We start from the raw sequence: 20,279 nt of genomic DNA on the forward strand, positions 1-20,279 counted from the left end.
CGTTGGATTATGCTTTGTTATTCATTAAAATCATTTGCTTCCTGTAGCAAAATACAGCAAATGATGGCCAGTATGGGGATCGAACCCACGACATTCGCGTTATTAGCACGACGCTCTAACCAACTGAGCTAACCGGCCGACACGTTGCATTTTCTTTATTTATTAAATTTTTTGGATTATGATTTACTTATCAAAACTATCTAAAACGAACTTATTTTTATTACATTTCACTTATTTCTTTCCGTTGGATTATGCTTTGTTATTCATTAAAATCATCTGCTTCCTGTAGCACAATAGAGCAAATGATGGCCAGTATGGGGATCGAACCCACGACATTCGCGTTATTAGCACGACGCTCTAACCAACTGAGCTAACCGGCCGACACGTGGCATATTCTTTATTTATTAAATTTTTTTTATTATGATTTACTTATCAAAACTATCTAAAACGAACTTATTTTTATTACATTTCACTTATTTTTTTCCGTTGGATTATGCTTTGTTATTCATTAAAATCATTTGCTTCCTGTAGCAAAATACAGCAAATGATGGCCAGTATGGGGATCGAACCCACGACATTCGCGTTATTAGCACGACGCTCTAACCAACTGAGCTAACCGGCCGACACGTGGCATATTCTTTATTTATTAAATTTTTTTTATTATGATTTACTTATCAAAACTATCTAAAACGAACTTATTTTTATTACATTTCACTTATTTTTTTCCGTTGGATTATGCTTTGTTATTCATTAAAATCATTTGCTTCCTGTAGCAAAATACAGCAAATGATGGCCAGTATGAGGATCGAACCCACGACATTCGCGTTATTAGCATGACGCTCTAACCAACTGAGCTAACCGGCCGACACGTGGCATATTCTTTATTTATTAAAGTTTTTGGATTATGATTTACTTATCAAAACTATCTAAAACGAACTTATTTTTATTACATTTCACTTATTTCTTTCCGTTGGATTATGCTTTGTTATTCATTAAAATCATTTGCTTCCTGTAGCAAAATACAGCAAATGATGGCCAGTATGAGGATCGAACCCACGACATTCGCGTTATTAGCACGACGCTCTCACCAACTGAGCTAACCGGCCGACACGTGGCATTTTCTTTATTTATTAAATTTTTTGGATTATGATTTACTTATCAAAACTATCTAAAACGAACTTATTTTATAGACATTTCACTTATTTTTTTCCGTTGGATTATGCTTTGTTATTCATTAAAATCATTTGCTTCCTGTAGCAAAATACAGCAAATGATGGCCAGTATGGGGATCGAACACACGACATTCGCGTTATTAGCACGACGCTCTAACCAACTGAACTAACCGGCCGACACGTGGCATATTCTTTATTTATTAAATTTTTTGTATTATGATTTACTTATCAAAACTATCTAAAACGAACTTATTTTTTATTACATTTCACTTATTTCTTTCCGTTGGATTATGCTTTGTTACTCATTAAAATCATTTGCTTCCTGTAGCAAAATACAGCAAATGATGGCCAGTATAGGGATCGAACCCACGACATTCGCGTTATTAGCACGACGCTCTAACCAACTGAGCTAACCGGCCGACACGTGGCATATTCTTTATTTATTAAATTTTTTTTATTATGATTTACTTATCAAAACTATCTAAAACGAACTTATTTTTATTACATTTAACTTATTTCTTTCCGTTGGATTATGCTTTGTTATTCATTAAAATCATTTGCTTCCTGTAGCAAAATACAGCAAATGATGGCCAGTATGGGGATCGAACCCACGACATTCGCGTTATTAGCACGACGCTCTAACCAACTGAGCTAACCGGCCGACACGTGGCATATTCTTTATTTATTAAATTTTTTGGATTATGATTTACTTATCAAAACTATCTAAAACGAACTTATTTTTATGACATTTCACTTATTTTTTTCCGTTGGATTATGCTTTGTTATTCATTAAAATCATTTGCTTCCTGTAGCAAAATACAGCAAATGATGGCCAGTATGGGGATCTAACCCACGACATTCGCGTTATTAGCACGACGCTCTAACCAACTGAGCTAACCGGCCGACACGTGGCATATTCTTTATTTATTAAATTTTTTTTATTATGATTTACTTATCAAAACTATCTAAAACGAACTTATTTTTATTACATTTCACTTATTTTTTTCCGTTGGATTATGCTTTGTTATTCATTAAAATCATTTCCTTCCTGTAGCAAAATACAGCAAATGATGGCCAGTATGGGGATCGAACCCACGACATTCGCTTTATTAGCACGACGCTCTAACCAACTGAGCTAACCGGCCGACACGTGGCATTTTCTTTATTTATTAAATTTTTTGGATTATGATTTACTTATCAAAACTATCTAAAACGAACTTAATTTTATGACATTTCACTTATTTCTTTCCGTTGGATTATGCTTTGTTATTCATTAAAATCATTTGCTTCCTGTAGCAAAATACAGCAAATGATGGCCAGTATGAGGATCGAACCCACGACATTCGCGTTATTAGCACGACGCTCTAACCAACTGAGCTAACCGGCCGACACGTGGCATTTTCTTTATTTATTAAATTTTTTGGATTATGATTTACTTATCAAAACTATCTAAAACGAACTTATTTTTATTACATTTAACTTATTTCTTTCCGTTGGATTATGCTTTGTTATTCATTAAAATCATTTGCTTCCTGTAGCACAATACAGCAAATGATGGCCAGTATGGGGATCGAACCCACGACATTCGCGTTATTTGCACGACGCTCTAACCAACTGAGCTAACAGACCGACACGTTGAATATTCTTTATTTATTAAATTTTTTTGATTATGATTTACTTATCAAAACTATCTAAAACGACCTTATTGTTATTACATTTCACTTATTTCTTTCCGTTGGATTATGCTTTGCTATTCATTAAAATCATTTGCTTCCTGTAGCACAATACAGCAAATGATGGCCAGTATGGGGATCGAACCCACGACATTCGCGTTATTAGCACGACGCTATAACCAACTGAGCTAACCGGCCGACACGTGGCATACTCTTTATTTATTAAATTTTTTGTATTATGATTTACTTATCAAAACTATCTAAAACGAACTTATTTTTATTACATTTCACTTATTTCTTTCCGTTGGATTATGCTTTGTTATTCATTAAAATCATTTTATTCGTGTAGAAAAATACAGCAAATGATGGCCAGTATGGGGATCAAAACTTCGACATTCGCGTTATTAGCACGACGCTCTAACCAACTGAGCTAACCGGCCGACACGTGGCATTTTCTTTATTTATTAATTTTTTTTTATTATGATTTACTTATCAAAACTATCTAAAACGAACTTATTTTTATGACATTTCACTTATTTCTTTCCGTTGGATTATGCTTTGTTATTCATTAAAATCATTAGCTTCGTGTAGCAAAATACAGCAAATGATGGCCAGTATGGGGATCGAACCCACGACATTCGCGTTATTAGCACGACGCTCTAACCAACTGAGCTAACCGGCCGACACGTGGCATTTTCTTTATTTATTAATTTTTTTTTATTATGATTTACTTATCAAAACTATCTAAAACGAACTTATTTTTATGACATTTCACTTATTTCTTTCCGTTGGATTATGCTTTGTTATTCATTAAAATGATTTGCTTAGTGTAACAAAATACAGCAAATGATGGCCAGTATGGGGATCGAACCCACGACATTCGCGTTATTAGCACGACGCTCTAACCAACTGAGCTAACCGGCCGACACGTGGTATTTTCTTTATTTATTAATTTTTTTTTATTATGATTTACTTATCAAAACTATCTAAAACGAACTTATTTTTATGACATTTCACTTATTTCTTTCCGTTGGATTATGCTTTGTTATTCATTAAAATCATTTGCTTCGTGTAACAAAATACAGCAAATGATGGCCAGTATGGGGATCGAACCCACGACATTCGCGTTATTAGCACGACGCTCTAACCAACTGAGCTAACCGGCCGACACGTGGCATTTTCTTTCTTTATTTATTTTTTTTTATTATGATTTACTTATCAAAACTATCTAAAACGAACTTGTTTTTATGACATTTCACTTATTTCTTTCTGTTGGATTATGCTTTGTTATTCATTAAAATCATTTGCTTCGTGTAACAAAATACAGCAAATGATGGCCAGTATGGGGATCGAACCCACGACATTCGCGTTATTAGCACGACGCTCTAACCAACTGAGCTGACCGGCCGACACGTGGCTTTTCTTTATTTATTAATTTTTTTTTATTATGATTTACTTATCAAAACTATCAAAAACGAACTTATTTTTATTACATTTCACTTATTTCTTTCCGTTGGATTATGCTTTGTTATTCATTAAAATCATTTGCTTCGTGTAACAAAATACAGCAAATGATGGCCAGTATGGGGATCCAACCCACGACACTCGCGTTATTAGCACGACGCTCTAACCAACTGAGCTAACCGGCCGACACGTGGCATTTTCTTTATTTATTAATTTTTTTTATTATGATTTACTTATCAAAACTATCTAAAACGCACTTATTTTTATGACATTTCACTTATTTCTTTCCGTTGGATTATGCTTTGTTATTCATTAAAATCATTTGCTTCGTGTGACAAAATACAGCAAATGATGGCCAGTATGGGGATCGCACCCACGACATTCGCGTTATTAGCACGACGCTCTAACCAACTGAGCTAACCGGCCGACACGTGGCATTTTCTTTATTTATTAATTTTTTTTTATTATGATTTACTTATCAAAACTATCTAAAACGCACTTATTTTTATGACATTTCACTTCTTTCTTTCCGTTGGATTATGCTTTGTTATTCATTAAAATCATTTGCTTCGTGTAACAAAATACAGCAAATGATGGCCAGTATGGGGATCGAACCCACGACATTCGCGTTATTAGCACGACGCTCTAACCAACTGAGCTAACCGGCCGACACGTGGCATTTTCTTTATTTATTAATTTTTTTTTATTATGATTTACTTATCAAAACTATCTAAAACGAACTTATTTTTATGACATTTCACTTATTTCTTTCCGTTGGATTATGCTTTGTTATTCATTAAAATCATTTGCTTCGTGTAACAAAATACAGCAAATGATGGCCAGTATGGGGCTCGAACCCACGACATTCGCGTTATTAGCACGACGCTCTAACCAACTGAGCTAACCGGCCGACACGTGGCATTTTCTTTATTTATTAATTTTTTTTTATTATGATTTACTTATCAAAACTATCTAAAACGAACTTATTTTTATTACATTTCACTTATTTCTTTCAGTTGGATTATGCTTTGTTATTCATTAAAATCATTTGCTTCGTGTAACAAAATACAGCAAATGATGGCCAGTATGGGGATCGAACCCACGACATTCGCGTTATTAGCACGACGCTCTAACCAACTGAGCTAACCGGCCGACACGTGGCATTTTCTTTATTTATTAATTTTTTTTATTATGATTTACTTATCAAAACTATCTAAAACGAACTTATTTTTATGACATTTCACTTATTTCTTTCCGTTGGATTATGCTTTGTTATTCATTAAAATCATTTGCTTCGTGTAACAAAATACAGCAAATGATGGCCAGTATGGGGCTCGAACCCACGACATTCGCGTTATTAGCAGGACGCTCTAACCAACTGAGCTAACCGGCCGACACGTGGCATTTTCTTTATTTATTAATTGTTTTTATTATGATTTACTTATCAAAACTATCTAAAACGAACTTATTTTTATGACATTTCACTTATTTCTTTCCGTTGGATTATGCTTTGTTATTCATTAAAATCATTTGCTTCGTGTAACAAAATACAGCAAATGATGGCCAGTATGGGGATCGCACCCACGACATTCGCGTTATTAGCACGACGCTCTAACCAACTGAGCTAACCGGCCGACACGTGGCATTTTCTTTATTTATTAATTTTTTTTTATTATGATTTACTTATCAAAACTATCTAAAACGAACTTATTTTTATGACATTTCACTTATTTCTTTCCGTTGGATTATGCTTTGTTATTCATTAAAATCATTTGCTTCGTGTAACAAAATACAGCAAATGATGGCCAGTATGGGGATCGAACCCACGACATTCGCGTTATTAGCACGACGCTCTAACCAACTGAGCTAACCGGCCGACACGTGGCATTTTCTTTATTTATTAATTTTTTTTTATTATGATTTACTTATCAAAACTATCTAAAACGAACTTATTTTTATGACATTTCACTTATTTCTTTCAGTTGGATTATGCTTTGTTATTCATTAAAATCATTTGCTTCGTGTAACAAAATACAGCAAATGATGGCCAGTATGGGGATCGAACCCACGACATTCGCGTTATTAGCACGACGCTCTAACCAACTGAGCTAACCGGCCGACACGTGGCATTTTCTTTATTTATTAATTTTTTTTATTATGATTTACTTATCAAAACTATCTAAAACGAACTTATTTTTATGACATTTCACTTATTTCTTTCCGTTGGGTTATGCTTTGTTATTCATTAAAATCATTTGCTTCGTGTAACAAAATACAGCAAATGATGGCCAGTATGGGGCTCGAACCCACGACATTCGCGTTATTAGCACGACGCTCTAACCAACTGAGCTAACCGGCCGACACGTGGCATTTTCTTTATTTATTAATTGTTTTTATTATGATTTACTTATCAAAACTATCTAAAACGAACTTATTTTTATGACATTTCACTTATTTCTTTCCGTTGGATTATACTTTGTTATTCATTAAAATCATTTGCTTCGTGTAACAAAATACAGCAAATGATGGCCAGTATGGGGATCGCACCCACGACATTCGCGTTATTAGCACGACGCTCTAACCAAATGAGCTAACCGGCCGACACGTTGCATTTTCTTTATTTATTTATATTTTTTATTATGATTTACTTATCAAAACTATCTAAAACGAACTTATTTTTATGACATTTCACTTATTTCTTTCCGTTGGATTATGCTTTGTTATTCATTAAAATCATTTGCTTCGTGTAACAAAATACAGCAAATGATGGCCAGTATGGGGATCGAACCCACGACATTCGCGTTATTGGCACGACGCTCTAACCAACTGAGCTAACCGGCCGACACGTGGCATTTTCTTTATTTAATAATTTTTTTTATTATGATTTACTTATCAAAACTATCGAAAACGAACTTATTTTTATGACATTTCACTTATTTCTTTCCGTTGGATTATGCTTTGTTATTCATTAAAATCATTTGATTCGTGTAACAAAATACAGCAAATGATGGCCAGTATGGGGATCGAACCCACGACATTCGCGTTATTAGCACGACGCTCTAACCAACTGAGCTAACCGGCCGACACGTGGTATTTTCTTTATTTATTTATTGTTTATATTATGATTTACTTATCAAAACGATCTAAAACGAACTTATTTTTATTACATTTCACTTATTTCTTTCCGTTGGATTATGCTTTGTTATTCATTAAAATCATTTGCTTCGTGTAACAAAATACAGCAAATGATGGCCAGTATGGGGATCGAACCCACGACATTCGCGTTATTAGCACGACGCTCTAACCAACTTAGCTAACCGGCCGACACGTGGCATTTTCTTTATTTATTAATTTTTTTTTATTATGATTTACTTATCAAAACTGTCTAAAACGAACTTATTTTTATTACATTTCACTTATTTCTTTCCGTTGGATTATGCTTTGTTATTCATTAAAATCATTTGCTTCGTGTAACAAAATACAGCAAATGATGGCCAGTATGGGGATCGAACCCACGACATTCGCGTTATTAGCACGACGCTCTAACCAAATGAGCTAACCGGCCGACACGTGGTATTTTCTTTATTTATTTATTGTTTATATTATGATTTACTTATCAAAACTATCTAAAACGAACTTATTTTTATGACATTTCACTTATTTCTTTCCGTTGGATTATGCTTTGTTATTCATTAAAATCATTTGCTTCGTGTAACAAAATACAGCAAATGATGGCCAGTATGGGGATCGAACCCACGACATTCGCGTTATTGGCACGACGCTCTAACCAACTGAGCTAACCGGCCGACACGTGGAATTTTCTTTATTTAATAATTTTTTTTATTATGATTTACTTATCAAAACTATCTAAAACGAACTTATTTTTATGACATTTCACTTATTTCTTTCCGTTGGATTATGCTTTGTTATTCATTAAAATCATTTGCTTCATGTAACAAAATACAGCAAATGATGGCCAGTATGGGGATCGAACCCACGACATTCGCGTTATTAGCACGACGCTCTAACCAACTGAGCTAACCGGCCGACACGTGGTATTTTCTTTATTTATTTATTGTTTATATTATGATTTACTTATCAAAACTATCTAAAACGAACTTATTTTTATTACATTTCACTTATTTCTTTCCGTTGGATTATGCTTTGTTATTCATTAAAATCATTTGCTTCGTGTAACAAAATACAGCAAATGATGGCCAGTATGGGGATCGAACCCACGACATTCGCGTTATTAGCACGACGCTCTAACCAACTTAGCTAACCGGCCGACACGTGGCATTTTCTTTATTTATTAATTTTTTTTTATTATGATTTACTTATCAAAACTATCTAAAACGAACTTATTTTTATGACATTTCACTTATTTCTTTCCGTTGGATTATGCTTTGTTATTCATTAAAATCATTTGCTTCGTGTAACAAAATACAGCAAATGATGGCCAGTATGGGGATCGCACCCACGACATTCGCGTTATTAGCACGACGCTCTAACCAACTGAGCTAACCGGCCGACACGTGGTATTTTCTTTATTTATTTATTGTTTATATTATGATTTACTTATCAAAACTATCTAAAACGAACTTATTTTTATGACATTTCACTTATTTCTTTCCGTTGGATTATGCTTTGTTATTCATTAAAATCATTTGCTTCGTGTAACAAAATACAGCAAATGATGGCCAGTATGGGGATCGAACCCACGACATTCGCGTTATTGGCACGACGCTCTAACCAACTGAGCTAACCGGCCGACACGCGGCATTTTCTTTATTTATTAATTGTTTTTATTATGATTTACTTATCAAAACTATCTAAAACGAACTTATTTTTATGACATTTCACTTATTTCTTTCCGTTGGATTATGCTTTGTTATTCATTAAAATCATTTGCTTCGTGTAACAAAATACAGCAAATGATGGCCAGTATGGGGATCGCACCCACGACATTCGCGTTATTAGCACGACGCTCTAACCAACTGAGCTAACCGGCCGACACGTGGTATTTTCTTTATTTATTTATTGTTTATATTATGATTTACTTATCAAAACTATCTAAAACGAACTTATTTTTATGACATTTCACTTATTTCTTTCCGTTGGATTATGCTTTGTTATTCATTAAAATCATTTGCTTCGTGTAACAAAAGACAGCAAATGATGGCCAGTATGGGGATCGAACCCACGACATTCGCTTTATTAGCACGACGCTCTAACCAACTGAGCTAACCGGCCGACACGTGGCATTTTCTTTATTTATTAATTTTTTTTTATTATGATTTACTTATCAAAACTATCTAAAACGAACTTATTTTTATGACATTTCACTTATTTCTTTCCGTTGGATTATGCTTTGTTATTCATTAAAATCATTTGCTTCGTGTAACAAAATACAGCAAATGATGGCCAGTATGGGGATCGCACCCACGACATGCGCGTTATTAGCACGACGCTCTAACCAAATGAGCTAACCGGCCGACACGTTGCATTTTCTTTATTTATTAATATTTTTTATTATGATTTACTTATCAAAACTATCTAAAACGAACTTATTTTTATGACATTTCACTTATTTCTTTCCGTTGGATTATGCTTTGTTATTCATTAAAATCATTTGCTTCGTGTAACAAAATACAGCAAATGATGGCCAGTATGGGGATCGAACCCACGACATTCGCGTTATTGGCACGACGCTCTAACCAAATGAGCTAACCGGCCGACACGTTGCATTTTCTTTATTTATTAATATTTTTTATTATGATTTACTTATCAAAACTATCTAAAACGAACTTATTTTTATGACATTTCACTTATTTCTTTCCGTTGGATTATGCTTTGTTATTCATTAAAATCATTTGCTTCGTGTAACAAAATACAGCAAATGATGGCCAGTATGGGGATCGCACCCACGACATTAACGTTATTAGCACGACGCTCTAACCAAATGAGCTAACCGGCCGACACGTTGCATTTTCTTTATTTATTAATATTTTTTATTATGATTTACTTATCAAAACTATCTAAAACGAACTTATTTTTATGACATTTCACTTATTTCTTTCCGTTGGATTATGCTTTGTTATTCATTAAAATCATTTGCTTCGTGTAACAAAATACAGCAAATGATGGCCAGTATGGGGATCGAACCCACGACATTCGCGTTATTGGCACGACGCTCTAACCAAATGAGCTAACCGGCACACACGTTGCATTTTCTTTATTTATTAATATTTTTTATTATGATTTACTTATCAAAACTATCTAAAACGAACTTATTTTTATGACATTTCACTTATTTCTTTCCGTTGGATTATGCTTTGTTATTCATTAAAATCATTTGCTTCGTGTAACAAAATACAGCAAATGATGGCCAGTATGGGGATCGAACCCACGACATTCGCGTTATTAGCACGACGCTCTAACCAACTGAGCTAACCGGCCGACACGTGGTATTTTCTTTCTTTATTAATTGTTTATATTATGATTTACTTATCAAAACTATCTAAAACGAACTTATTTTTATGACATTTCACTTATTTCTTTCCGTTGGATTATGCTTTGTTATTCATTAAAATCATTTGCTTCGTGTAACAAAATACAGCAAATGATGGCCAGTATGGGGATCGAACCCACGACATTCGCGTTATTAGCACGACGCTCTAACCAACTGAGCTAACCGGCCGACACGTGGCATTTTCTTTATTTATTAATTTTTTATGTATTATGATTTACTTATCAAAACTATCTAAAACGAACTTATTTTTATGACATTTCACTTATTTCTTTCAGTTGGATTATGCTTTGTTATTCATTAAAATCATTTGCTTCGTGTAACAAAAGACAGCAAATGATGGCCAGTATGGGGATCGAACCCACGACATTCGCTTTATTAGCACGACGCTCTAACCAACTGAGCTAACCGGCCGACACGTGGCATTTTCTTTATTTATTAATTGTTTTTATTATGATTTACTTATTAAAACTATCTAAAACGAACTTATTTTTATGACATTTCACTTATTTCTTTCCGTTGGATTATGCTTTGTTATTCATTAAAATCATTTGCTTCGTGTAACAAAATACAGCAAATGATGGCCAGTATGGGGATCGCACCCACGACATTCGCGTTATTAGCACGACGCTCTAACCAAATGAGCTAACCGGCCGACACGTTGCATTTTCTTTATTTATTAATATTTTTTATTATGATTTACTTATCAAAACTATCTAAAACGAACTTATTTTTATGACATTTCACTTATTTCTTTCCGTTGGATTATGCTTTGTTATTCATTAAAATCATTTGCTTCGTGTAACAAAATACAGCAAATGATGGCCAGTATGGGGATCGAACCCACGACATTCGCGTTATTGCCACGACGCTCTAACCAACTGAGCTAACCGGCCGACACGTGGCATTTTCTTTATTTATTAATTTTTTTTTATTATGATTTACTTATCAAAACAGTCTAAAACGAACTTATTTTTATTACATTTCACTTATTTCTTTCCGTTGGATTATGCTTTGTTATTCATTAAAATCATTTGCTTCGTGTAACAAAATACAGCAAATGATGGCCAGTATGGGGATCGAACCCACGACATTCGCGTTATTAGCACGACGCTCTAACCAACTGAGCTAACCGGCCGACACGTGGTATTTTCTTTATTTATTAATAATTTATATTATGATTTACTTATCAAAACTATCTAAAACGAACTTATTTTTATGACAGTTCACTTATTTCTTTCCGTTGGATTATGCTTTGTTATTCATTAAAATCATTTGCTTCGTGTAACAAAATACAGCAAATGATGGCCAGTATGGGGATCGAACCCACGACATTCGCGTTATTAGCACGACGCTCTAACCAACTGAGCTAACCGGCTGACACGTGGCATTTCCTTTATTTATTAATTTTTTTTTATTATGATTTACTTATCAAAACTATCTAAAACGAACTTTTTTTATGACATTTCACTTATTTCTTTCCGTTGGATTATGCTTTGTTATTCATTAAAATCATTTGCTTCGTGTAACAAAATACAGCAAATGATGGCCAGTATGGGGATCGAACTCAAGACATTCGCGTTATTAGCACGACGCTCTAACCAACTGAGCTAACTGGCCGACAGGTGGCATTTTCTTTATTTATTAATTTTTTTTTATTATGATTTACTTATCAAAACTGTCTAAAACGAACTTATTTTTATTACATTTCACTTATTTCTTTCCGTTGGATTATGCTTTGTTATTCATTAAAATCATTTGCTTCGTGTAACAAAATACAGCAAATGATGGCCAGTATGGGGATCGAACCCACGACATTCGCGTTATTAGCACGACGCTCTAACCAACTGAGCTAACCGGCCGACACGTGGTATTTTCTTTATTTATTAATTGTTTATATTATGATTTACTTATCAAAACTATCTAAAACGAACTTATTTTTATGACATTTCACTTATTTCTTTCCGTTGGATTATGCTTTGTTATTCATTAAAATCATTTGCTTCGTGTAACAAAATACAGCAAATGATGGCCAGTATGGGGATCGAACCCACGACATTCGCGTTATTAGCACGACGCTCTAACCAACTGAGCTAACCGGCCGACACGTGGTATTTTCTTTATTTATTAATTGTTTATATTATGATTTACTTATCAAAACTATCTAAAACGAACTTATTTTTATGACATTTCACTTATTTCTTTCCGTTGGATTATGCTTTGTTATTCATTAAAATCATTTGCTTCGTGTAACAAAATACAGCAAATGATGGCCAGTATGGGGATCGAACCCACGACATTCGCGTTATTAGCACGACGCTCTAACAAACTTAGCTAACCGGCCGACACGTGGCATTTTCTTTATTTATTAATTTTTTTTTATTATGATTTACTTATCAAAACTGTCTAAAACGAACTTATTTTTATGACAGTTCACTTATTTCTTTCCGTTGGATTATGCTTTGTTATTCATTAAAATCATTTGCTTCGTGTAACAAAATACAGCAAATGATGGCCAGATTGGGGATCGAACCCACGACATTCGCGTTATTAGCACGACGCTCTAACCAACTGAGCTAACCGGCCGACACGTGGCATATTCTTTATTTATTAAATTGTTTTTATTATGATTTACTTATCAAAACTATCTAAAACGAACTTATTTTTATTACATTTCACTTATTTCTTTCCGTTGGATTATGCTTTGTTATTCATTAAAATCATTTGCTTCGTGTAACAAAATACAGCAAATGATGGCCAGTATGGGGATCGAACCCACGACATTCGCGTTATTAGCACGACGCTCTAACCAACTGAGCTAACCGGCCGACACGTAGTATTTTCTTTATTTATTAATTGTTTATATTATGATTTACTTATCAAAACTATCTAAAACGAACTTATTTTTATGACATTTCACTTATTTCTTTCCGTTGGATTATGCTTTGTTATTCATTAAAATCATTTGCTTCGTGTAACAAAATACAGCAAATGATGGCCAGTATGGGGATCGAACCCACGACATTCGCGTTATTAGCACGACGCTCTAACCAACTTAGCTAACCGGACGACACGTGGCATTTTCTTTATTTATTAATTTTTTTTTATTATGATTTACTTATCAAAACTGTCTAAAACGAACTTATTTTTATGACAGTTCACTTATTTCTTTCCGTTGGATTATGCTTTGTTATTCATTAAAATCATTTGCTTCGTGTAACAAAATACAGCAAATGATGGCCAGATTGGGGATCGAACCCACGACATTCGCGTTATTAGCACGACGCTCTAACCAACTGAGCTAACCGGCCGACACGTGGCATATTCTTTATTTATTAAATTGTTTTTATTATGATTTACTTATCAAAACTATCTAAAACGAACTTATTTTTATTACATTTCACTTATTTCTTTCCGTTGGATTATGCTTTGTTATTCATTAAAATCATTTGCTTCGTGTAACAAAATACAGCAAATGATGGCCAGTATGGGGATCGAACCCACGACATTCGCGTTATTAGCACGACGCTCTAACCAACTGAGCTAACCGGCCGACACGTAGTATTTTCTTTATTTATTAATTGTTTATATTATGATTTACTTATCAAAACTATCTAAAACGAACTTATTTTTATGACAGTTCACTTATTTCTTTCCGTTGGATTATGCTTTGTTATTCATTAAAATCATTTGCTTCGTGTAACAAAATACAGCAAATGATGGCCAGTATGGGGATCGAACCCACGACATTCGCGTTATTAGCACGACGCTCTAACCAACTTAGCTAACCGGACGACACGTGGCATTTTCTTTATTTATTAATTTTTTTTTATTATGATTTACTTATCAAAACTGTCTAAAACGAACTTATTTTTATGACAGTTCACTTATTTCTTTCCGTTGGATTATGCTTTGTTATTCATTAAAATCATTTGCTTCGTGTAACAAAATACAGCAAATGATGGCCAGTATGGGGATCGAACCCACGACATTCGCGTTATTAGCACGACGCTCTAACCAACTGAGCTAACCGGCCGACACGTAGTATTTTCTTTATTTATTAATTGTTTATATTATGATTTACTTATCAAAACTATCTAAAACGAACTTATTTTTATGACATTTCACTTATTTCTTTCCGTTGGATTATGCTTTGTTATTCATTAAAATCATTTGCTTCGTGTAACAAAATACAGCAAATGATGGCCAGTATGGGGATCGAACCCACGACATTCGCGTTATTAGCACGACGCTCTAACCAACTGAGCTAACCGGCCGACACGCGGCATTTTCTTTATTTATTAATTGTTTTTATTATGATTTACTTATCAAAACTATCTAAAACGAACTTATTTTTATGACATTTCACTTATTTCTTTCCGTTGGATTATGCTTTGTTATTCATTAAAATCATTTGCTTCGTGTAACAAAATACAGCAAATGATGGCCAGTATGGGGATCGCACCCACGACATTCGCGTTATTAGCACGACGCTCTAACCAACTGAGCTAACCGGCCGACACGTGGTATTTTCTTTATTTATTTATTGTTTATATTATGATTTACTTATCAAAACTATCTAAAACGAACTTATTTTTATGACATTTCACTTATTTCTTTCCGTTGGATTATGCTTTGTTATTCATTAAAATCATTTGCTTCGTGTAACAAAAGACAGCAAATGATGGCCAGTATGGGGATCGAACCCACGACATTCGCTTTATTAGCACGACGCTCTAACCAACTGAGCTAACCGGCCGACACGTGGCATTTTCTTTTATTTATTAATTTTTTTGTTATTATGATTTACTTATCAAAACTATCTAAAACGAACTTATTTTTATGACATTTCACTTATTTCTTTCCGTTGGATTATGCTTTGTTATTCATTAAAATCATTTGCTTCGTGTAACAAAATACAGCAAATGATGGCCAGTATGGGGATCGAACCCACGACATTCGCGTTATTAGCACGACGCTCTAACCAACTGAGCTAACCGGCCGACACGCGGCATTTTCTTTATTTATTAATTGTTTTTATTATGATTTACTTATCAAAACTATCTAAAACGAACTTATTTTTATGACATTTCACTTATTTCTTTCCGTTGGATTATGCTTTGTTATTCATTAAAATCATTTGCTTCGTGTAACAAAATACAGCAAATGATGGCCAGTATGGGGATCGAACCCACGACATTCGCGTTATTAGCACGACGCTCTAACCAACTGAGCTAACCGGCCGACACGTGGTATTTTCTTTATTTATTTATTGTTTATATTATGATTTACTTATCAAAACTATCTAAAACGAACTTATTTTTATGACATTTCACTTATTTCTTTCCGTTGGATTATGCTTTGTTATTCATTAAAATCATTTGCTTCGTGTAACAAAAGACAGCAAATGATGGCCAGTATGGGGATCGAACCCACGACATTCGCTTTATTAGCACGACGCTCTAACCAACTGAGCTAACCGGCCGACACGTGGCATTTTCTTTATTTATTAATTTTTTTGTTATTATGATTTACTTATCAAAACTATCTAAAACGAACTTATTTTTATGACATTTCACTTATTTCTTTCCGTTGGATTATGCTTTGTTATTCATTAAAATCATTTGCTTCGTGTAACAAAATACAGCAAATGATGGCCAGTATGGGGATCGCACCCACGACATGCGCGTTATTAGCACGACGCTCTAACAAAATGAGCTAACCGGCCGACACGTTGCATTTTCTTTATTTATTAATATTTTTTATTATGATTTACTTATCAAAACTATCTAAAACGAACTTATTTTTATGACATTTCACTTATTTCTTTCCGTTGGATTATGCTTTGTTATTCATTAAAATCATTTGCTTCGTGTAACAAAATAGAGCAAATGATGGCCAGTATGGGGATCGAACCCACGACATTCGCGTTATTGGCACGACGCTCTAACCAAATGAGCTAACCGGCCGACACGTTGCATTTTCTTTATTTATTAATATTTTTTATTATGATTTACTTATCAAAACTATCTAAAACGAACTTATTTTTATGACATTTCACTTATTTCTTTCCGTTGGATTATGCTTTGTTATTCATTAAAATCATTTGCTTCGTGTAACAAAATACAGCAAATGATGGCCAGTATGGGGATCGCACCCACGACATTAACGTTATTAGCACGACGCTCTAACCAAATGAGCTAACCGGCCGACACGTTGCATTTTCTTTATTTATTAATATTTTTTATTATGATTTACTTATCAAAACTATCTAAAACGAACTTATTTTTATGACATTTCACTTATTTCTTTCCGTTGGATTATGCTTTGTTATTCATTAAAATCATTTGCTTCGTGTAACAAAATACAGCAAATGATGGCCAGTATGGGGATCGAACCCACGACATTCGCGTTATTGGCACGACGCTCTAACCAAATGAGCTAACCGGCCGACACGTTGCATTTTCTTTATTTATTAATATTTTTTATTATGATTTACTTATCAAAACTATCTAAAACGAACTTATTTTTATGACATTTCACTTATTTCTTTCCGTTGGATTATGCTTTGTTATTCATTAAAATCATTTGCTTCGTGTAACAAAATACAGCAAATGATGGCCAGTATGGGGATCGAACCCACGACATTCGCGTTATTAGCACGACGCTCTAACCAACTGAGCTAACCGGCCGACACGTGGTATTTTCTTTCTTTATTATTTTTTTATATTATGATTTACTTATCAAAACTATCTAAAACGAACTTATTTTTATGACATTTCACTTATTTCTTTCCGTTGGATTATGCTTTGTTATTCATTAAAATCATTTGCTTCGTGTAACAAAATACAGCAAATGATGGCCAGTATGGGGATCGCACCCACGACATTCGCGTTATTAGCACGACGCTCTAACCAACTGAGCTAACCGGCCGACACGTGGCATTTTCTTTATTTAATAATTTTTTATGTATTATGATTTACTTATCAAAACTATCTAAAACGAACTTATTTTTATGACATTTCACTTATTTCTTTCCGTTGGATTATGCTTTGTTATTCATTAAAATCATTTGCTTCGTGTAACAAAAGACAGCAAATGATGGCCAGTATGGGGATCGAACCCACGACATTCGCTTTATTAGCACGACGCTCTAACCAACTGAGCTAACCGGCCGACACGTGGCATTTTCTTTATTTATTAATTGTTTTTATTATGATTTACTTATCAAAACTATCTAAAACGAACTTATTTTTATGACATTTCACTTATTTCTTTCCGTTGGATTATGCTTTGTTATTCATTAAAATCATTTGCTTCGTGTAACAAAATACAGCAAATGATGGCCAGTATGGGGATCGAACCCACGACATTCGCGTTATTAGCACGACGCTCTAACCAACTGAGCTAACCGGCCGACACGCGGCATTTTCTTTATTTATTAATTGTTTTTATTATGATTTACTTATCAAAACTATCTAAAACGAACTTATTTTTATGACATTTCACTTATTTCTTTCCGTTGGATTATGCTTTGTTATTCATTAAAATCATTTGCTTCGTGTAACAAAATACAGCAAATGATGGCCAGTATGGGGATCGCACCCACGACATTCGCGTTATTAGCACGACGCTCTAACCAACTGAGCTAACCGGCCGACACGTGGTATTTTCTTTATTTATTTATTGTTTATATTATGATTTACTTATCAAAACTATCTAAAACGAACTTATTTTTATGACATTTCACTTATTTCTTTCCGTTGGATTATGCTTTGTTATTCATTAAAATCATTTGCTTCGTGTAACAAAAGACAGCAAATGATGGCCAGTATGGGGATCGAACCCACGACATTCGCTTTATTAGCACGACGCTCTAACCAACTGAGCTAACCGGCCGACACGTGGCATTTTCTTTATTTATTAATTTTTTTGTTATTATGATTTACTTATCAAAACTATCTAAAACGAACTTATTTTTATGACATTTCACTTATTTCTTTCCGTTGGATTATGCTTTGTTATTCATTAAAATCATTTGCTTCGTGTAACAAAATACAGCAAATGATGGCCAGTATGGGGATCGCACCCACGACATGCGCGTTATTAGCACGACGCTCTAACCAAATGAGCTAACCGGCCGACACGTTGCATTTTCTTTATTTATTAATATTTTTTATTATGATTTACTTATCAAAACTATCTAAAACGAACTTATTTTTATGACATTTCACTTATTTCTTTCCGTTGGATTATGCTTTGTTATTCATTAAAATCATTTGCTTCGTGTAACAAAATACAGCAAATGATGGCCAGTATGGGGATCGAACCCACGACATTCGCGTTATTGGCACGACGCTCTAACCAAATGAGCTAACCGGCCGACACGTTGCATTTTCTTTATTTATTAATATTTTTTATTATGATTTACTTATCAAAACTATCTAAAACGAACTTATTTTTATGACATTTCACTTATTTCTTTCCGTTGGATTATGCTTTGTTATTCATTAAAATCATTTGCTTCGTGTAACAAAATACAGCAAATGATGGCCAGTATGGGGATCGCACCCACGACATTAACGTTATTAGCACGACGCTCTAACCAAATGAGCTAACCGGCCGACACGTTGCATTTTCTTTATTTATTAATATTTTTTATTATGATTTACTTATCAAAACTATCTTAAACGAACTTATTTTTATGACATTTCACTTATTTCTTTCCGTTGGATTATGCTTTGTTATTCATTAAAATCATTTGCTTCGTGTAACAAAATACAGCAAATGATGGCCAGTATGGGGATCGAACCCACGACATTCGCGTTATTGGCACGACGCTCTAACCAAATGAGCTAACCGGCCGACACGTTGCATTTTCTTTATTTATTAATATTTTTTATTATGATTTACTTATCAAAACTATCTAAAACGAACTTATTTTTATGACATTTCACTTATTTCTTTCCGTTGGATTATGCTTTGTTATTCATTAAAATCATTTGCTTCGTGTAACAAAATACAGCAAATGATGGCCAGTATGGGGATCGAACCCACGACATTCGCGTTATTAGCACGACGCTCTAACCAACTGAGCTAACCGGCCGACACGTGGTATTTTCTTTCTTTATTATTTTTTTATATTATGATTTACTTATCAAAACTATCTAAAACGAACTTATTTTTATGACATTTCACTTATTTCTTTCCGTTGGATTATGCTTTGTTATTCATTAAAATCATTTGCTTCGTGTAACAAAATACAGCAAATGATGGCCAGTATGGGGATCGCACCCACGACATTCGCGTTATTAGCACGACGCTCTAACCAACTGAGCTAACCGGCCGACACGTGGCATTTTCTTTATTTATTAATTTTTTATGTATTATGATTTACTTATCAAAACTATCTAAAACGAACTTATTTTTATGACATTTCAC

General features: G+C 34.0%; 58 non-coding genes across 58 annotated transcripts; all 58 read right to left on the reverse strand.

Annotated features, from left to right (window-relative positions):
• Nucleotides 1-64: 64 nt before the first annotated feature.
• Trnai-aau (transfer RNA isoleucine (anticodon AAU)) lies at nucleotides 65-138 on the reverse strand. Its single transcript has one exon. It is a non-coding gene; the product is annotated as a tRNA-Ile (tRNA).
• A 168-nt stretch (nucleotides 139-306) lies between these two features.
• On the reverse strand, nucleotides 307-380 carry Trnai-aau (transfer RNA isoleucine (anticodon AAU)). The gene has a single exon. It is a non-coding gene; the product is annotated as a tRNA-Ile (tRNA).
• A 168-nt stretch (nucleotides 381-548) lies between these two features.
• Nucleotides 549-622, reverse strand: Trnai-aau (transfer RNA isoleucine (anticodon AAU)). Its single transcript has one exon. It is a non-coding gene; the product is annotated as a tRNA-Ile (tRNA).
• Nucleotides 623-1,032: 410 nt separating this feature from the next.
• Trnai-aau (transfer RNA isoleucine (anticodon AAU)) lies at nucleotides 1,033-1,106 on the reverse strand. Its single transcript has one exon. It is a non-coding gene; the product is annotated as a tRNA-Ile (tRNA).
• Nucleotides 1,107-1,517: 411 nt separating this feature from the next.
• On the reverse strand, nucleotides 1,518-1,591 carry Trnai-aau (transfer RNA isoleucine (anticodon AAU)). The gene has a single exon. It is a non-coding gene; the product is annotated as a tRNA-Ile (tRNA).
• A 168-nt stretch (nucleotides 1,592-1,759) lies between these two features.
• Trnai-aau (transfer RNA isoleucine (anticodon AAU)) lies at nucleotides 1,760-1,833 on the reverse strand. Its single transcript has one exon. It is a non-coding gene; the product is annotated as a tRNA-Ile (tRNA).
• A 168-nt stretch (nucleotides 1,834-2,001) lies between these two features.
• Trnai-aau (transfer RNA isoleucine (anticodon AAU)) lies at nucleotides 2,002-2,075 on the reverse strand. Its single transcript has one exon. It is a non-coding gene; the product is annotated as a tRNA-Ile (tRNA).
• A 168-nt stretch (nucleotides 2,076-2,243) lies between these two features.
• Nucleotides 2,244-2,317, reverse strand: Trnai-aau (transfer RNA isoleucine (anticodon AAU)). The gene has a single exon. It is a non-coding gene; the product is annotated as a tRNA-Ile (tRNA).
• A 168-nt stretch (nucleotides 2,318-2,485) lies between these two features.
• On the reverse strand, nucleotides 2,486-2,559 carry Trnai-aau (transfer RNA isoleucine (anticodon AAU)). Its single transcript has one exon. It is a non-coding gene; the product is annotated as a tRNA-Ile (tRNA).
• A 410-nt stretch (nucleotides 2,560-2,969) lies between these two features.
• Trnai-aau (transfer RNA isoleucine (anticodon AAU)) lies at nucleotides 2,970-3,043 on the reverse strand. The gene has a single exon. It is a non-coding gene; the product is annotated as a tRNA-Ile (tRNA).
• A 410-nt stretch (nucleotides 3,044-3,453) lies between these two features.
• Trnai-aau (transfer RNA isoleucine (anticodon AAU)) lies at nucleotides 3,454-3,527 on the reverse strand. Its single transcript has one exon. It is a non-coding gene; the product is annotated as a tRNA-Ile (tRNA).
• A 168-nt stretch (nucleotides 3,528-3,695) lies between these two features.
• Trnai-aau (transfer RNA isoleucine (anticodon AAU)) lies at nucleotides 3,696-3,769 on the reverse strand. Its single transcript has one exon. It is a non-coding gene; the product is annotated as a tRNA-Ile (tRNA).
• A 168-nt stretch (nucleotides 3,770-3,937) lies between these two features.
• Nucleotides 3,938-4,011, reverse strand: Trnai-aau (transfer RNA isoleucine (anticodon AAU)). The gene has a single exon. It is a non-coding gene; the product is annotated as a tRNA-Ile (tRNA).
• A 168-nt stretch (nucleotides 4,012-4,179) lies between these two features.
• Nucleotides 4,180-4,253, reverse strand: Trnai-aau (transfer RNA isoleucine (anticodon AAU)). Its single transcript has one exon. It is a non-coding gene; the product is annotated as a tRNA-Ile (tRNA).
• A 408-nt stretch (nucleotides 4,254-4,661) lies between these two features.
• Trnai-aau (transfer RNA isoleucine (anticodon AAU)) lies at nucleotides 4,662-4,735 on the reverse strand. Its single transcript has one exon. It is a non-coding gene; the product is annotated as a tRNA-Ile (tRNA).
• A 168-nt stretch (nucleotides 4,736-4,903) lies between these two features.
• On the reverse strand, nucleotides 4,904-4,977 carry Trnai-aau (transfer RNA isoleucine (anticodon AAU)). Its single transcript has one exon. It is a non-coding gene; the product is annotated as a tRNA-Ile (tRNA).
• A 168-nt stretch (nucleotides 4,978-5,145) lies between these two features.
• On the reverse strand, nucleotides 5,146-5,219 carry Trnai-aau (transfer RNA isoleucine (anticodon AAU)). Its single transcript has one exon. It is a non-coding gene; the product is annotated as a tRNA-Ile (tRNA).
• Nucleotides 5,220-5,387: 168 nt separating this feature from the next.
• On the reverse strand, nucleotides 5,388-5,461 carry Trnai-aau (transfer RNA isoleucine (anticodon AAU)). Its single transcript has one exon. It is a non-coding gene; the product is annotated as a tRNA-Ile (tRNA).
• Nucleotides 5,462-5,628: 167 nt separating this feature from the next.
• On the reverse strand, nucleotides 5,629-5,702 carry Trnai-aau (transfer RNA isoleucine (anticodon AAU)). Its single transcript has one exon. It is a non-coding gene; the product is annotated as a tRNA-Ile (tRNA).
• Nucleotides 5,703-5,869: 167 nt separating this feature from the next.
• Nucleotides 5,870-5,943, reverse strand: Trnai-aau (transfer RNA isoleucine (anticodon AAU)). The gene has a single exon. It is a non-coding gene; the product is annotated as a tRNA-Ile (tRNA).
• Nucleotides 5,944-6,111: 168 nt separating this feature from the next.
• Trnai-aau (transfer RNA isoleucine (anticodon AAU)) lies at nucleotides 6,112-6,185 on the reverse strand. The gene has a single exon. It is a non-coding gene; the product is annotated as a tRNA-Ile (tRNA).
• Nucleotides 6,186-6,353: 168 nt separating this feature from the next.
• Nucleotides 6,354-6,427, reverse strand: Trnai-aau (transfer RNA isoleucine (anticodon AAU)). Its single transcript has one exon. It is a non-coding gene; the product is annotated as a tRNA-Ile (tRNA).
• A 167-nt stretch (nucleotides 6,428-6,594) lies between these two features.
• Trnai-aau (transfer RNA isoleucine (anticodon AAU)) lies at nucleotides 6,595-6,668 on the reverse strand. Its single transcript has one exon. It is a non-coding gene; the product is annotated as a tRNA-Ile (tRNA).
• Nucleotides 6,669-7,076: 408 nt separating this feature from the next.
• Nucleotides 7,077-7,150, reverse strand: Trnai-aau (transfer RNA isoleucine (anticodon AAU)). Its single transcript has one exon. It is a non-coding gene; the product is annotated as a tRNA-Ile (tRNA).
• A 167-nt stretch (nucleotides 7,151-7,317) lies between these two features.
• Trnai-aau (transfer RNA isoleucine (anticodon AAU)) lies at nucleotides 7,318-7,391 on the reverse strand. The gene has a single exon. It is a non-coding gene; the product is annotated as a tRNA-Ile (tRNA).
• A 167-nt stretch (nucleotides 7,392-7,558) lies between these two features.
• On the reverse strand, nucleotides 7,559-7,632 carry Trnai-aau (transfer RNA isoleucine (anticodon AAU)). Its single transcript has one exon. It is a non-coding gene; the product is annotated as a tRNA-Ile (tRNA).
• A 168-nt stretch (nucleotides 7,633-7,800) lies between these two features.
• Trnai-aau (transfer RNA isoleucine (anticodon AAU)) lies at nucleotides 7,801-7,874 on the reverse strand. The gene has a single exon. It is a non-coding gene; the product is annotated as a tRNA-Ile (tRNA).
• Nucleotides 7,875-8,041: 167 nt separating this feature from the next.
• On the reverse strand, nucleotides 8,042-8,115 carry Trnai-aau (transfer RNA isoleucine (anticodon AAU)). The gene has a single exon. It is a non-coding gene; the product is annotated as a tRNA-Ile (tRNA).
• A 167-nt stretch (nucleotides 8,116-8,282) lies between these two features.
• Nucleotides 8,283-8,356, reverse strand: Trnai-aau (transfer RNA isoleucine (anticodon AAU)). The gene has a single exon. It is a non-coding gene; the product is annotated as a tRNA-Ile (tRNA).
• A 167-nt stretch (nucleotides 8,357-8,523) lies between these two features.
• On the reverse strand, nucleotides 8,524-8,597 carry Trnai-aau (transfer RNA isoleucine (anticodon AAU)). The gene has a single exon. It is a non-coding gene; the product is annotated as a tRNA-Ile (tRNA).
• A 168-nt stretch (nucleotides 8,598-8,765) lies between these two features.
• On the reverse strand, nucleotides 8,766-8,839 carry Trnai-aau (transfer RNA isoleucine (anticodon AAU)). The gene has a single exon. It is a non-coding gene; the product is annotated as a tRNA-Ile (tRNA).
• Nucleotides 8,840-9,006: 167 nt separating this feature from the next.
• On the reverse strand, nucleotides 9,007-9,080 carry Trnai-aau (transfer RNA isoleucine (anticodon AAU)). The gene has a single exon. It is a non-coding gene; the product is annotated as a tRNA-Ile (tRNA).
• A 167-nt stretch (nucleotides 9,081-9,247) lies between these two features.
• Nucleotides 9,248-9,321, reverse strand: Trnai-aau (transfer RNA isoleucine (anticodon AAU)). Its single transcript has one exon. It is a non-coding gene; the product is annotated as a tRNA-Ile (tRNA).
• Nucleotides 9,322-9,488: 167 nt separating this feature from the next.
• On the reverse strand, nucleotides 9,489-9,562 carry Trnai-aau (transfer RNA isoleucine (anticodon AAU)). Its single transcript has one exon. It is a non-coding gene; the product is annotated as a tRNA-Ile (tRNA).
• Nucleotides 9,563-10,694: 1,132 nt separating this feature from the next.
• Nucleotides 10,695-10,768, reverse strand: Trnai-aau (transfer RNA isoleucine (anticodon AAU)). Its single transcript has one exon. It is a non-coding gene; the product is annotated as a tRNA-Ile (tRNA).
• A 167-nt stretch (nucleotides 10,769-10,935) lies between these two features.
• Nucleotides 10,936-11,009, reverse strand: Trnai-aau (transfer RNA isoleucine (anticodon AAU)). Its single transcript has one exon. It is a non-coding gene; the product is annotated as a tRNA-Ile (tRNA).
• Nucleotides 11,010-11,178: 169 nt separating this feature from the next.
• Nucleotides 11,179-11,252, reverse strand: Trnai-aau (transfer RNA isoleucine (anticodon AAU)). The gene has a single exon. It is a non-coding gene; the product is annotated as a tRNA-Ile (tRNA).
• Nucleotides 11,253-11,902: 650 nt separating this feature from the next.
• On the reverse strand, nucleotides 11,903-11,976 carry Trnai-aau (transfer RNA isoleucine (anticodon AAU)). Its single transcript has one exon. It is a non-coding gene; the product is annotated as a tRNA-Ile (tRNA).
• Nucleotides 11,977-12,143: 167 nt separating this feature from the next.
• Nucleotides 12,144-12,217, reverse strand: Trnai-aau (transfer RNA isoleucine (anticodon AAU)). Its single transcript has one exon. It is a non-coding gene; the product is annotated as a tRNA-Ile (tRNA).
• Nucleotides 12,218-12,626: 409 nt separating this feature from the next.
• On the reverse strand, nucleotides 12,627-12,700 carry Trnai-aau (transfer RNA isoleucine (anticodon AAU)). Its single transcript has one exon. It is a non-coding gene; the product is annotated as a tRNA-Ile (tRNA).
• A 167-nt stretch (nucleotides 12,701-12,867) lies between these two features.
• On the reverse strand, nucleotides 12,868-12,941 carry Trnai-aau (transfer RNA isoleucine (anticodon AAU)). Its single transcript has one exon. It is a non-coding gene; the product is annotated as a tRNA-Ile (tRNA).
• A 651-nt stretch (nucleotides 12,942-13,592) lies between these two features.
• Trnai-aau (transfer RNA isoleucine (anticodon AAU)) lies at nucleotides 13,593-13,666 on the reverse strand. The gene has a single exon. It is a non-coding gene; the product is annotated as a tRNA-Ile (tRNA).
• A 651-nt stretch (nucleotides 13,667-14,317) lies between these two features.
• On the reverse strand, nucleotides 14,318-14,391 carry Trnai-aau (transfer RNA isoleucine (anticodon AAU)). Its single transcript has one exon. It is a non-coding gene; the product is annotated as a tRNA-Ile (tRNA).
• Nucleotides 14,392-14,800: 409 nt separating this feature from the next.
• Trnai-aau (transfer RNA isoleucine (anticodon AAU)) lies at nucleotides 14,801-14,874 on the reverse strand. The gene has a single exon. It is a non-coding gene; the product is annotated as a tRNA-Ile (tRNA).
• Nucleotides 14,875-15,041: 167 nt separating this feature from the next.
• Nucleotides 15,042-15,115, reverse strand: Trnai-aau (transfer RNA isoleucine (anticodon AAU)). The gene has a single exon. It is a non-coding gene; the product is annotated as a tRNA-Ile (tRNA).
• Nucleotides 15,116-15,282: 167 nt separating this feature from the next.
• On the reverse strand, nucleotides 15,283-15,356 carry Trnai-aau (transfer RNA isoleucine (anticodon AAU)). The gene has a single exon. It is a non-coding gene; the product is annotated as a tRNA-Ile (tRNA).
• A 167-nt stretch (nucleotides 15,357-15,523) lies between these two features.
• On the reverse strand, nucleotides 15,524-15,597 carry Trnai-aau (transfer RNA isoleucine (anticodon AAU)). The gene has a single exon. It is a non-coding gene; the product is annotated as a tRNA-Ile (tRNA).
• A 170-nt stretch (nucleotides 15,598-15,767) lies between these two features.
• Nucleotides 15,768-15,841, reverse strand: Trnai-aau (transfer RNA isoleucine (anticodon AAU)). The gene has a single exon. It is a non-coding gene; the product is annotated as a tRNA-Ile (tRNA).
• Nucleotides 15,842-16,008: 167 nt separating this feature from the next.
• On the reverse strand, nucleotides 16,009-16,082 carry Trnai-aau (transfer RNA isoleucine (anticodon AAU)). The gene has a single exon. It is a non-coding gene; the product is annotated as a tRNA-Ile (tRNA).
• A 167-nt stretch (nucleotides 16,083-16,249) lies between these two features.
• Trnai-aau (transfer RNA isoleucine (anticodon AAU)) lies at nucleotides 16,250-16,323 on the reverse strand. Its single transcript has one exon. It is a non-coding gene; the product is annotated as a tRNA-Ile (tRNA).
• Nucleotides 16,324-17,456: 1,133 nt separating this feature from the next.
• On the reverse strand, nucleotides 17,457-17,530 carry Trnai-aau (transfer RNA isoleucine (anticodon AAU)). Its single transcript has one exon. It is a non-coding gene; the product is annotated as a tRNA-Ile (tRNA).
• A 167-nt stretch (nucleotides 17,531-17,697) lies between these two features.
• Trnai-aau (transfer RNA isoleucine (anticodon AAU)) lies at nucleotides 17,698-17,771 on the reverse strand. Its single transcript has one exon. It is a non-coding gene; the product is annotated as a tRNA-Ile (tRNA).
• Nucleotides 17,772-17,940: 169 nt separating this feature from the next.
• Trnai-aau (transfer RNA isoleucine (anticodon AAU)) lies at nucleotides 17,941-18,014 on the reverse strand. Its single transcript has one exon. It is a non-coding gene; the product is annotated as a tRNA-Ile (tRNA).
• Nucleotides 18,015-18,181: 167 nt separating this feature from the next.
• Trnai-aau (transfer RNA isoleucine (anticodon AAU)) lies at nucleotides 18,182-18,255 on the reverse strand. Its single transcript has one exon. It is a non-coding gene; the product is annotated as a tRNA-Ile (tRNA).
• A 167-nt stretch (nucleotides 18,256-18,422) lies between these two features.
• On the reverse strand, nucleotides 18,423-18,496 carry Trnai-aau (transfer RNA isoleucine (anticodon AAU)). The gene has a single exon. It is a non-coding gene; the product is annotated as a tRNA-Ile (tRNA).
• Nucleotides 18,497-18,663: 167 nt separating this feature from the next.
• On the reverse strand, nucleotides 18,664-18,737 carry Trnai-aau (transfer RNA isoleucine (anticodon AAU)). The gene has a single exon. It is a non-coding gene; the product is annotated as a tRNA-Ile (tRNA).
• Nucleotides 18,738-19,870: 1,133 nt separating this feature from the next.
• Trnai-aau (transfer RNA isoleucine (anticodon AAU)) lies at nucleotides 19,871-19,944 on the reverse strand. Its single transcript has one exon. It is a non-coding gene; the product is annotated as a tRNA-Ile (tRNA).
• A 167-nt stretch (nucleotides 19,945-20,111) lies between these two features.
• Trnai-aau (transfer RNA isoleucine (anticodon AAU)) lies at nucleotides 20,112-20,185 on the reverse strand. Its single transcript has one exon. It is a non-coding gene; the product is annotated as a tRNA-Ile (tRNA).
• Nucleotides 20,186-20,279: the final 94 nt, after the last annotated feature.

This window comes from Euprymna scolopes, chromosome 22 (genome assembly GCF_053919585.1).
Source record: "Euprymna scolopes isolate OS-2025 chromosome 22, ASM5391958v1, whole genome shotgun sequence".
Taxonomy (NCBI): Eukaryota; Metazoa; Mollusca; class Cephalopoda; order Sepiida; family Sepiolidae; genus Euprymna; species Euprymna scolopes.